We start from the raw sequence: 14447 nt of genomic DNA, 5'->3' as shown, positions 1-14447 counted from the left end.
AATCAACTCCAACCCTGCAAGTGTGGTGTTACCTGACCTTCCAGCTCACCGCTAGAGATAGCAATGAGGACAGGCCACAGAGCAGACCCTGTGGGACCCCAGGAGGCACCAGCCTCCATCAGATACAGCCCAGTGACCACCACCCCTGAGCATAACCACCCAACCAAGACTGCTGGAAGCCTTGCCAAAGCCAAAATGAATAATATACCTTGTTCTTCACTTGTCCGCAAACCTGATCAATTTATTACACAAGGTAATCAGCTGGTTCAGGCATGATTCACTCCGGTCAGTGATGTTGACTGTCCCAGTCACCTTCTTCTCCCTCATGTTACCAGGGATGTGCTCCAAGAGGAGGCATGCCATGATTGTTTCAGGGAATGAAATGAGTCTGACTGGCCTGAGATTCCCCAGATCATCTTTCTTCTCCTTATTGAAGACAGGTGTGATATTTGCCTTTCTCCAGTTCTTGGGAATTTGGAAGGCAGCCTCCACAGCCTTTCAAAAATGCTTGAGGGTGATCTGAGCCTTATTCAGCCCACATTCTCCTTGTTTAGCCTTTCACTGTTGATGCAGCAGCATGACTTATGAGATTAGATTTTGATACTCATTTTGCCCAAGATGGAACAGAAATGACTGCTGTAAAAATAAAGAATGACAAATTCATTGGCACTATCTGACAAGTTTTAGGTTACACTGAGTGTGCATCATACAATTACATCACATAACAGTTACTACAAAGGTATCCCTTCACACTGATATTTAATAAACAAAGAATCCCTTTTCCCATAAAGAAATTATTTCTGCTGACTTAAGGTTTATTTAATCGGAATCAGCTTTCCCACTTCTGTTCTTTTTCCTTATTTTCATGCCATCTAGCAGTTTTATCATATCATAGCTTTCTTTCAATTGAGATCCCCAGAGATACTTTACCAGGAGATTGCCATACTTAGACTTGATGTTCCTAGGAAAGCACATCAATGTAACATTTCTGAAAGGCCAAGTTGTTTCCTGTTGTCCCTTAGGAGACAATATCGCTTCGTCCTATCGTTGTTTAAGTGTACCAAGAGCTTTTTGGCGTTGTGCCTGAACAGAACTGTCAAGATTGTAAATTCAAGTTATAACCCAAGGAGCATTCACAGTTTTATCTTATCCTGAGCTGCCTAACATCAAAAGAAATATTGAGAACACAACCAGCCTTCTGCATCCCTGAAAAGTGAAGCTGCAGAATCCTCTAATTTGAAGCAGCCAGAAGTACAGCAGCTGTTTTAGGGAAGATTATAAATGAAATTGTGCTCCTTGTATTTGCTGTTGAGAGCCAAGGTAAATCCGCATGGTAAGACTTAGTGTGAAGATGAGCTGCTCTAAGAGTCAGAAATGGTGGTGCATCCATAAAGAACATATTCTGTGAGAGGACAATGCAGCACTCAGTTTCTTATTGCTGCAATTACAGAGGTGTCTTCCTCCTCTTCAAGTGTCAGTGGGCTGAAGCCATATGACCGTATCAGTGATGTCTGTAGTCCAAATTTATGGAGATGGAACTGGCATAGACATGTAGCAAACTGAGCCCAAAGCTCTAGAAACATTAGCCAGCCCTCCCAAATCCCAGGTCATGGACTGACCTGTTTCATGGAAAGAAAACTTGATTCACTTTTTGAGTAGTCATGCCTAGATGTTGTCACCTTGGACAGACATTTTGGTACGTATAACTTCGTGTCCATCATTCCTCACAAAAATCTACTCTTTTAATTACAATTTTCACATCCCAAGGGCTTAAGCCTACAGTAACTGAAAATCATCCCCAAAGTAAATAAAAGCATGGAGTACCCCTGGACAACAATTCCACCCTGCGGCATACGCGGTTTTGAAAGGGGATTTTAGTCCCCCACTGGAAAAAGACCACTCAGAATCTTGGTATAAATACAGAAATATGTTAAAAGGCAGCATTTTTAAATCAAGTTCTTAGGTTTTCCAATTCAAGCATGCATGTCTTTGGCTGGGACATGGGCCAAGCTTGGAAAAATCCCAGATAGAGGACTCTGCCTGAATTTTTCATGTCAGATAGCTCTGAATGAGATAGATGAGAGACATACATAAGTACATTTTCTGTATTTCATATTTGCACTCTTACTGCAATGCTGTTGAGAGGCAGTATCTCTTGGTCTTTCTTGTTTCCTCACCTTGACATGAAATAGTGTTCGTCAGTGAAATATCCTTTGGTCATTTGGGTTTTACAAATGCTGTAATGGCAAATACAGGCATATAAGATGCTGGAGGTTGCTTTAGAATACCCAGATTCTCGGTAGCTTTGAAAATACCAGGACACAGAGATTGAAAATGGGATTACAGATCAAATGGTTAGTTTCATGGAACTATTTTGCATTTCAAGTTGGAAACTTGACTATCCTAAATTATAATGCTTTACACTGAACTTTTTTACCCTTTAAGCCCCAGAAGTCAGATTTAAAAAAAACACACATCAAGCAATACAAATTAATGAAATATACCCCTGCTGCCAAACTGGTTGTCATAGAAACAAATGTCATTACATCCAGAAAAATTATTAAATGGCCAACAGAACTAACCTTCCCACATGCCAAAGCATGGAGAAGCTTTACATGGTAGCACATTACAAACATGCCTCACCTCTGGGCACAAGTAGCCTCTTCTGTCAGGAAGATCATGGTTTGAACTCCATGTCACTTCAGCTCATGGAGTTTCAGTGGGTAAAGGTAGCTGCTGTAGTTGTTTCCAAAGCCCTACTAGTTGGAATTCCTTCAGATGAAGTAATGAATTAAAATCAGATCATGAAGAAAGGAGCCCTTCTTCAGTGCCAAACTTCTGGCTGAGGTCACCAGCCCAGCATAAAAGGTCATGGAGCAGCTCTTCTGCACAAGCATCAGGACAGGGCACATGCCAGCCTGCCCAGGACCAGTGGTCTTTAAATTCTTGCTCATGTAAAACCACAAGACTAGGCTCCAACTCTAAGATGATGCAGATCACAACCAGGTAGCTCTTTGCATGCTTCATTATTTGGGAGAGAGGTAATCATAGAATCATAGAATGGTTTGGGTTGGGAGGGACCTTCAAAGATCAACTTGTCCAAACCCCCTGACATGGGCAGAGACATCTTCAAGTAGACCAGGTTGCTCAGAGCCCCATTCATCTTGACCTTAAATGTTTCCAGGAATGAGGTGTCTACACCCTCTATGGGCAACCTGTTTCAGTGTTTCGCCACTCTCACCATAAAAACTTTCTTCCTTATATCTAGCCTGAATCTTCCCTCTTTTAGTTTAAAACCATTACCCCTTGTCCTGTCGCTACACACGCTACTAAAAGTCTGTCTCCATCTTTCTTACATTCCCTTTTAAGCATTGAAAGGCCACAATTAATTCTCCCCCAAGTCTTCTCTTCTCCAGGCTAAACAACCCCAACTGTCCCAGTCTGTCCTCATAAGAGAGGTGCTCCAGCCCTCTGATCATCTCCATGGCTCCATGCCTTTCTTGTGCTGAGGACCCCAAAGCTGGACACAGTTCCCCAAGAAGGGTATTACCAGAGCAGAGTAGAGGGAGAGAATCACCTTCCTCAACCTGCTGGCCACGCTTCTTTTGATGCCAGTTAGGATACCAGATACAGTTAGGATGGATAGTTTCTGGGCTGCAAGTGCACATTGCCAGGTCACGTCCAGTTTTAATGGTGACATTTACTTCACCCTGATTAGGCTTTAGAATAAATCAGATATTATGACTCGCAAGAACAATTCATTCCTTTTAGAATAACCAGTTCAAGGACCTGGCTTTCAGTCTGTGAACCGCACACACTGCAAGGCCTACAAACTATACCTAGTGCATCTGAAAAAGGTAATTAAGAGAAGCAAGCTGTTAGCTTGAATTCAGAGGACAGTTGTCTGCATCTCCAATCTCCATAGATTTTAGGGGCATACAAACTGAAGCAGGTTGAAAACCTGTGCTTTTCTGGCCCTGACTTTACTTCATAAGGAAGATTTGACTGAAAAATCCCCATCTGTCCTTGCCTTATACCATAAGGATCTTTCCTTTAGTCAGAGGACCTTTCACACTCATGAAAGTGCCAACCACATGCTGAATACATATGACACTCAAGCTTCAAAAGACTGAATAAAACTTCCTCCACAGGCTACCTGGACCTATCCCAGCTGGACTCCCTTGTGAGAAACTATGGAGGACCTGGCCCTGGGAGACACCTCAGCAGCACAACGGCTGTTTACAGCCTTACTGGCAACTCCTCTGTGACCCTATCTCATTTCAGCTGCTGAACTGAAATTGTAAGTTTAGAGCCATAGACTTTCATATCACAGCCCACCTCTGAAATTTTCTCTCTGCATTGACTTTAGACCAAATACACAGATACTTCAGTCCTAATCTGGATATCTCAACCCCTTCCCCAGTGTGAGAAGTGAAGGGTCCAAGCAAGGGTCTGATCTACGCACTAGAACTGCACCTGTGCTGAATGGCCCCTGTCCATGCCATAGGCACATTTTAAGGGAAGCGCAGATGAAATTATTAACTGACCAAGATCTGTGTCATGTGTTGACAATGTGCTCACTTAATGTGCATCTTATAAAGCTAGAATGCTCAATCGATAGCGCAGGGAAACATGCACTTTCACTGTTCATGCTCTGCTGACAACGGAAATTCGGCATTTTTGATTCATCCCACAGCCACCCAGCTTACACAAAGCCTGATCAGAAAGCAAACCAAAGGCTCGCCCTTGACTTCAGCGGACTTTCATTTGGGCTGTTTCACTGCTCTGTTTGTGCTCCTGGACCAAACTGCCATGCACCACCTTTCAGGCCAGAGTGAATGTTTTTATTGCAATACTGTATTCTCTGGAGGAACAAGTTTTATAATGAAAGTGGTGACACTGACCCTTAACTAAAACACAGCTTTAGAAGCTGCTATTGCTCTGCCTTAGCAAGTCTCGTATCAGCTTCACAGCAATAAAGAAGAAAAAGCCAATTATCATGGTGCTGTCAGGGATCATTTCAGTCATGTTCTGCACGTATTATTTTTATTCAACCTACCTTTGCCAAATTTTAAAGTCTATTTCACATCCTCTCTGAATACATCTGCTGTTGTCATGGCACTATAACTTCACTTGCTCTTTGAGCTACACAAGTCATTAGATTTATGTCATCACTAATTTGCCTGTATGCATACAGCTCATAAACTGATTTATACCTTTAAAATAATTTCTGGTCATCAACATCTAGGCCAATTCACCAACACAAATGTGGCGCCCATCTACAAGAATGGCTAGAAAGAGGATCCAGGGAACTACAGGCCTGTCAGCCTGACCTCAGTGCTGGGGAAGTTTGTGGAGCAGATCATCTTGAGTGCCTTCGCACGGAACATTCAGGACAACCAGTGATCAGGCCCAGTCAGCACGCATTTGTGAAAGGCAGGTTCTGCTTGACTGACCTGATCTCTTTCTGTGACAAGGTGATGCACTTACTGGATGAGGGAAATGCTGTGGATGTTGTTTACCTGGACTTTACAAAAGCCTTTGACACCATTTCCCACAGCATTTTCCTGGAGAAACTGGATACACATGCTTAAATGGACATTTCTTTGCTGAGTTAAAAACTGACTGGATGGCTGGGCTCAAGGAGTGGTAGTGAATCGAGTTAAATCCGGTTGGTGGCCAGTCACAAGTGGTGTTCCCCAGGTATCAGTATTAGGGCCAGTTCTTTTAATCTCTTTATCAGTGATCTGGATGAGGGCATCAAGCACACCCTCAGTAAATTTGCAGATGACACCAGATTGGCTGGGAGTGTTGATCTGCTGAAGGACAGGAAGGCTCTGCAGAAAGATCTGGACAGGCTGGATCAATGGGCTGTGGCCAGTGGCACGAGGCTCAACAGGGCAAAGTGCCAGGTCCTGCATTTGGGCCACAACAACCCCAAGCAACACTACAGGCTTGAGGAAGAGTGGCCAGAAAGCTGCTGGGTGGAAAAGGACCTGGGGGTGCTGATTGATGGAACTGAACATGAGCCAGCTTGTGCCCAGGCAGTCAAGAAGGCCAATGGCATCCTGGCCTGTATCAGCAATAGTGTGGCCAGCAGGATCAGGGCAGTGATCACCCCCCTGTACTGGGCACTGGTGAGGCTGCACCTCAAATCCTGTGTTCATTTCTGGGCCCCTCACTACAAGAGAGACATAGAGGTGCTGGAGCAGGTCCAGAGAAGGGCAACAAAGCTGGTGAAGAGCCTGGAGCACAAGTCTGATGAGGAACGGCTGAGGGAACTGAGGGGGTTTAGCCTGGAGAAAAGGAGGCTCAGGGAAGACTTTATCCCTTTCTACAGCTACCTGAAAGGAGGATGGAGCGAGGTGGGTGTTGGTCTCTTCTTCCAAGTTACAAGCGATAGGATGAGAGGAAATAGCTCCAAGTTACACTGGGGAGGTTTAGGTTGGATACTGGGAAAAATCTCTTCACCAAAAGGTAATCAAGCACTGGAACAAGTTGCCCAGGGAAGAGGCTGAGTCACATCCCTGGAGGTGTTGAAAAGATGTGTAGGTGTGGTGCTTAGGGACATGGTTTAGTGGTGGACTTGACAGTGCTAGGTTAATGGTTGGGCTTGATCCTAACGGTCTTTTCCAACCTAAGCGATTCTATGATTCTATTCCAAAAGCAAATCACAAAGTATGGCCCCTCCCTCTGTCCCAGGTAACTCCTCCTCTTACCTACACATGTATCAACTTCGAACAGTTCGGTGTGGCCAGACCCTGAAGAATCTCATCGTCCCATTCTGCCATATGCTTTGCTATTGCACACATCTGAAAAAGAAAGAATTGTGAAGATTTAGGCAAATTATCCCTAGTCAGGATCTCAAGGCTCAAGCCTATGATTCAACACACTGTCTGTGCTTGTCCATTACACAGCACAAATAAAGCATGACAGAGAAGGTAGACTTTGATGTTTCCAGCACCTCCTGCCAGCCAGCCCGCCCTCATTGCTGATCCATCATTTCACTGCAGAGAGCTGTCAGTATTGCTGTCACTATGATGAATGAGGCCACTTGCTACAACTTTCTCAAACAATATATTGAGCCCATCTATTGTTAGCATTTATAACACCCCTCTCCCAAGGCACTCCTGGGCAGCTACCACTTTGCCAGTTGCTTTGTTTATTTGAGCTTGCTGAAGGATTTCTTCAAGTAAACACATTACAATTAGAAATACAGGGAATGGCTCTTAGGTAAGAAAGTAGACATAAGTGTTTGTAGCAGTCATCCAGTTACATACAAAGATGCTTAAAGATCACATGCTCAGCGGTGTTAGCCATTGCAAACTATATTTTAACTATTTTACCCAGTAATAACATCTTTCATTACAAAATATGTTAACCCTAAAACTATATGCATAGCCAAGTTTTCTAAACTCTCACTATTGTGACTTTTTATAAGGGCATGTAGGAATAAGACAAGGGGGAATGGCTTTAAACTGACAGAGGGGAGATTTAGATTAGCTATGAGGAAGAAGCTCTTTACTGTAAATGTGGTGAAACAAGAGAACAGGTTGCTCAGAGAACCTGTGGCTGCCCCATCCCTGGCAGAGTTCAAGACCAGGTTGGACTGGGCTCCACAGCATAGCAAGCTGGTCTAGTGGTAGGTGTCTCTGCCCATGGCAGGGGGTTGGAAACAGATGATCTTTAAGGTCCCTTCCAACACAAACCATTCTGTGATTCTATGATTGTGGCATCTGTTTCTGTGATTTGTTAAAGTATTGCCTTCACAGTAGGACAGGCTTAAAGCCTTTCTACTACCTTATCACCCATTGTTCTCCTACATCCACTTGTGGAATATTTAGTAAGCTGGAAGAGCAAACCGGTCCCAGTCCAAAACAACGGAGATCCCAAGCTTAGAATAACTGGACACTGGGGGAAGTTTCGTGTATGTTTGCCCTGTTCCTATCTTCCCCTACATCTGGTTGCTCCTGAAGACCAAACAGTGCTTCAGACAGACTTTTGGTCCAGTTCATCAAGACTATTTTTATAGTTTTTGCAGTGAAGAAAATGATCTGTGCCTTTGCACACTTATACACTAGCTTGTGAGGTGTATGTGTGTATTTATACAGTTTTATGGTGTTGTCAAGTGACACACTGAAGCGCTGATAAACTCATCAGGATGGCTGAAATGTTGAAGGGTTTAAGTTCATGTGAACAAATTTTTTTCTGCAATAAAAGCCTTTCTGTATATGTTGATCCCTGAATCTTTATTGCAAGATATTTTGTTCAGGTTAGCACACTAAACATGTATTTATCACCTCTGTTTATAAATAGCTAGCTTCAGAAACAAAACTGAAATAATTTAATGTTATAATTCCAACTACAAAATACTATCTTGTTGCATAATCCTAGGAGCTCAATGGCAGATCTCAGGTCCTTTAACTCCACTGTAATGATCTCCCACAGCTGCTTTCAAATGCAGCCATTAATCAGCAAGTACAAAATGTTAAGTGATGTATTTTGTCTTTGCTCTGATTAAATGTGAGACAGAAAAAGAGGAAACTGCTTAACAGAAGGCTTGATTTTACAGTTCTGCAGATTACACAGTGATAAAAATAGCAGTAGCCACATTTGTTTTTTGAAGAGAAATGTATATGTCTTCTACTCCCTTGATTCACAGTATTGAGTACCTTTTCCGAGTCTGGAGAGGAGACAAAAGGATGACTGTTACCTAACTCACCCCTGTTCAGGCACATCTTTAAGCCACTTCTTCCTGCCCAACTTCACCCATGTCTTGACCCAAGGAGAATCAAACCATGTAGCTGGAAGCAAGAAAATCTCTGGAGCCATCCCTCCTGTGGGAAGGAAAAGAAGAAGGGATCAACTTTTTTTGATTGTTGGAAAGATTTGAAAATGACCTACAACCAAGTACAGCTCAAAAAACCCAAAAATTAGTCTGCCTGTGTATGAGGTCTGCTGTGTTCAAGCTGGGATCATTGTCATTTTGCTTCAATTTATTGTAATCTACCTGTCCCTAACCCTAGGCAAGTAAGTGGAAGATGCACTGCCTGATCTCCTATCTCTGCAACTGCTGCTGACAGCTGAGGGTCAGAATATCTTAAGCAGCTCTAGCATGAACTGCCAGAACTTCTCCAGAGGCATCCCTAGGACAATAAATTAGGCCTTTTCAAAATGCTAGGAAAAAACTTATATAGCAGGCAAAGAAGCACTAATGATGAATACCTGCCATGTAACTGAAATGAGGCCATAGGAATGAATGCCCCAGAAGGTGCTCTAAGGAAATAACAAAAGCCAATTAGTGCTGCATATATCTTTCCATGGGTTTTTGCAAATCTGCAGTACCTATAGTGCCTTACTGTGATATCTGATCATCAACAGCATCTTTGTCCTCAATAACTTCCTTTGAGTTAGGGGAAAAAAAAACCTTTCCAGTTTTGAGACTCAGACAGATGAAGGCTGAGACTGATCTATCTAAATGACACCTTTGATGAATCCCTTAGGATCACTGTGACCTTGTATTCAGGATCCCCGCACCATGCACAGACTTTACCATTTTGAGAAACCAACTTTTCCTACCCAAGGCAAAAACCTCCTTTGGAAGCAGTTTGCTCCTCCATTTACTCTGTATGTACACCAGCTGCCTACAGCTAAACAGGATGAAATCCATCCCTGAGGCTGGCCCAAAGTCACATAACCGTTGGTATAGCAATGTAGAAAGTAGTTGTATGGCATGATCCTAACTGCTTATTCACTGTCATTTCTTCCCAGCAAACACCCTGACAATGCTCCAGAATAAAACCCACAGGACAGGCAGGTCTCTCCCCACAGATAGAAGATTAAGATTTCTCTAAGAAATGTTTAGCTAATTTTCCAAGCACTGATATTTTAAATACCCCCATGCCTTTTTAAATGTTCTGAGACTGACAATTACCCTACATACCTCATCCCTCTGTTTGCACTCACAAACACACTTGCCTTTCTGGCAGACAGCTTGGGTTTTCCTTTGCAAGCCTATGGTCATCATCTAAATGCAGTCTGAAAAATACCAGCATTACAGCCCCTGAATAAACCTAAGCTTGTTTGGGTACTGCCCCTTTCATAGATCCCAAGGAAGGGCATTTGCAGCCCTTCCTTCAGTCCACTCACTTCTGCCCTGGTTGCAACATTAATGTCAGCATGCTCCCTGCCCCTGCGCTCTTTTAGAGCAATTATAGGAGCTGTCTGTGTCCTCTGTCCTCCCTCATCCCTTGACACTTTGTCCATAGGTCTGTTGGGAATTCTGTGCTTTTTAAAGGAACATTTTTTACATTTTTTTTTCTTTTCACTCTTAAGACTATTCTTATCCTTTTCTCCCATGAGTTTATCTGTCTTCCACTTGCACTTTCACAAGCTTTTCTTGATTGCTATGCTATCTGTGGTACCTATTCCAGAGTTAATATACAATCCACCATCATCTTGTGTGGCAAGCTTTAAATTAAAACCAAAACAGGTAATCCCTTTTGCATTTTTCTCATGGAATTTCAGAATAAAAGTTGCTCTGGTGGTCCATTAGAAGCTCTTTGTAAAAGTGTGCAATTGTTCTCTGATTCTTTACAGCTTTCAGTGGCACAGTGGCCAACTGTTAAGTATATCAGACAGAAAAGTAATGACAAGCCTATGTATAATACACAACTATGTGCTTTCCTCTCCCATTTCTCACCAAAGGGGAGAAGTTTCTTGGTCACTGCCTAAAGCAAGTAGTGAGTGTTAGTGTGTGTGCATGTGCGTATGCACGACAGTATACATACAGACATCTACATGCATGTATTTGTATAGGTTAGTCACCCAACCAAGAATCTGTATTCCTCTGTGTGGTGTTAAGAGAAAGGTGACAAACTCTTGAGTAGAACTGGTCCTACCCATTTTACAAGCTACTGGACTGAAGCAGAATGAGAAGAAGCTAAAAGAACACAGAGACAAGAAACAACAATACCTCATCACAGTCCTGCAGCCATCAGAGGGGCAGAGAAATCCCTCAGAAAGGATCTCATGTAAGGTAAAGGTAATTGAGGACTAATATTCCTTACAAGAAAGTGCAAACCAATGTCACATAGAGTGGTACCACAGACTCTGTGGCTCTGCCTTCCATGAGGCAGAAACTGCAAGGAGCTGGGCTGACAGTGACTACAGTCAGAGTAGCATAAGACTGACAGCAGTTGAGAAGGTCAGCAAGAGCGGATAGTTGGAGGTAGACAGGTGGAAGTGAGAAGGCAAGTTACCAACACCTGAAGCAGCATCCTGGAAAATAGGTCCCAGACTGGTGTTAATGGCTCAGCTCCTGAGTGCATGGAAGTATGTTAACAGTTCCTGAATAAGGAATCCCCTGAAGCAGGTAAGCGTGATGGCAGCCAAGTGCTGAACTAAAGTGCATCTTAGTTCACAGGCATAGTGACTATTTAAGCATTTCCTCCCTTCTGTCCTACAGCATCATTACAAATTAAATTCCTGCCCCTGAAACTGCAACAATAAAAGCCTCTGTTTGGCAGTGTTATTCCAAAGATTATACAGAGAAATGGGTCATGACACCTTCAGCTGCACAGCTAATCCATCATAATGCACAGCAGCTCTTACGAATTGCTGCCCCAGGCAGACAATGGCAGGCATTTCCAATCAGCCCCAGATGGCTAATATGTGGCAATGTTTTGTAACCTGCATATGCTGGACTACCACAGCTGCTCCACTGAGCAATCTTGCAATATTGATGGATGCTCTTTTTGACCCAGAACATAGAACACGTTTAATAGAGAAGTATTGCCACCAAAATCATTCCCTCCTCTTCCTTTCCTCCACATTCCCAATTCAAAGGTCAAAAGTAAAACCAAGGTCTATCAAATCTGTCTGGTTTTCTCATTTTTGGAAGAGATATTTGTGCTTTCATCTGGCAGCTCAGTTGAAATATTCTATCCTATGCCAAAAGAAAGGATGGCTCTGCACATTAACAAGCAGCACACAAGCAAAATGACTCTCACACCCTTACCAGAAAGTGTATAGGTTCTCCTTATGAAGGGGTACACATCAGCTGCTTTCTCTGTCCCCAGAACTAAGATCTGGCTTTTCTCTGAAATATGTAGATGTCACACTGCTTACCTTTTTTTAAAAGCTAGTTCTTGGTTTAATGATAAGAAATATTACAAACAAACTCACTCCAATTACTTATGTATGTTTGTGTGTATACATGTGCTGGTGTATTTACAGTCACATATGAGTTATGGACAGTTTAAGAGGCCAGCCCATGCATCAATCTTTCATCTGATTCCAGCAGATGGAGTTGAACCTTTACTTTGTTACTCATTCTCCCCTTTTTAGAAGCCATACTGCCTACTAGTACTGAATTTGCCCGATTTTCTATGTTCCTTTTTAGCTTCCCACATCATTTGCCTTCGGCATTGTTAATGGTCTGTGTTCTCACTGACCTTTTGCTCAATCAATGATTTTAAGGCTGAAGGGACTGTTGAATTGTCTGATCTGATTTCCTACATGACTCAGTGCAGAAAATCTCACCCAGGTACTTTCACAATAGAGCCAGTGACTCATATTTAACTAAAATATTATCCAATAAACATCTTGTCATAATCTGACAACATCACAGGGCAAAGAATTCACCACAGGCTTTTTGTAATAGTGTCCTTTGGGTGTCAGCATTTTAGAACTGAAAAGGAAGGCTTACTTCCATTTTGCTCTTTTCTACCCTCACTTTCTGTCAGCACTTTCTGATTTTTCTCCAGTATTTTTTGTAACTTTGTATATTTGTAGGTTATTATTCTTTCTTACGTGCAACTATGTATAGTTCAGTGCATAGGAAAATATAAGGCTTTCTGCCTACACTGAAAATTCAAGAAAGAGGCCTCATTCCAACCCTAACATTTTCTACGATTCTATGAATCTGAGGAAGAGATCCTATTTTATAATACCCTATGGTATTCAGAGAAATCATTCTTGTACCCTGTACCAGGGCACAAGATATCAAGACATCCAGTCTTTTCATAAACAAGTACAAAAGAAAGGAATGAAAGGAAAGTTTGAGCCAGGTAGGCACTCAAACAACTCCATGAACGATGTTGTTGAGTATGGTTGAGCAAGAATGACTGGACAACTGCTCATTGATTCCACTAAAGACAGATTCACAGCTATTGTAATTCAACATAGCATTGTGGCATCCAGGAAAAAAAAAACACCTGCTAATTTCTGACGGCACACCTATGGTATCTCACCTCCCATTCCTTCCTCCTCAGCAGTATGTATGTTTATTTCAAGGTGTTTAGAAAATACTTTCAATGAAGACATGTGAAATACTACACATAGACAGAAATCATCACCTGAAAAATCCAAGGAGGAAAGCACATAGCATCTCTACAAAAGGGAGTTCAGGATTACAGTGAATATGATTTCATGCATTTCTGCAGGAAAGCAAACATCATAAAGCATTCAGAAAAAGGGCTACAGCCGAGATAACCTGCAAATGTACCCTTGTCCTCTGGGAGCCTGTGTACAGTGCTGCATCACAAGATTTGAGTAGACCAATTTAAAAGGACCCAGAGGATCAGTGAGACTAATCCAGAGGGGAAGAAGAGAATGAACTTAGAGTAGTTTCACCTGCAGAGGTGGGACTTTCTGCTCTTCAGCAGGAAAAGAGCTAATGTAGAATAAAAAGGAATAGTCTGTTCTACAGTTCCACAAAATAGGACAAAAAGTAACACCCTTAAGTTACAGAAAGAAAAAGCCAGGTAAGACATTAGTGTAAATCCTGCTGAGGGTGAAGATGGAAAAGCATTGGCACAGATTGCCTGAAGAGGACACACATCTCCATCACTGGAGGTTTTTAATAGGTTAGACAAACACCTGCCAGGAATGGCATGGATGCAGTTAATCCTGCCTCAGGCAGAGAGATGGATTGATGACCTCTTTAGTCGTTTTCAGCTCTGCTCTATACATAACTGGAATCAAAAAACTAATGAGGAAGACATATTGGAGTCGACTGCGCTTATTCTACTCAGTGAGTTCTGGATCACATTTGCTTGATTTTATAAATCTGAAATACATTTGTTTGGTTGTATAGCAAAAATCTTTTATACAGATAACTTATAAAGCATTTCACATCATGGCAAATTACAGCTGTAAATGAAAATATGAGTAATATGTGGAGAAAGATTATAATGTAGCCTCAAGGTATCATATGGAGTCCTATCTGCTTAGTTTATTGACAAAAGATGAGCTACTCTAAACTGCCAGTGAAATGTCTTGCCATCTTACTGCAAATTAAGCTGTTGTTCCTTCTATTTGGAATATCACTGTCAATCATTAAGATTCAAGAGCTGGAATTTTAACTTGTGATTTTTTTTGATGGCTCATAGGGCAAACCATCATAGCTGTTTTGCCACTGTGTCACTATTCCTCAGGAAAATTCA

This window comes from Strigops habroptila, chromosome Z (genome assembly GCF_004027225.2).
Source record: "Strigops habroptila isolate Jane chromosome Z, bStrHab1.2.pri, whole genome shotgun sequence".
Taxonomy (NCBI): Eukaryota; Metazoa; Chordata; class Aves; order Psittaciformes; family Psittacidae; genus Strigops; species Strigops habroptila.
Note: the sequence above shows the minus strand (reverse complement) of the source record.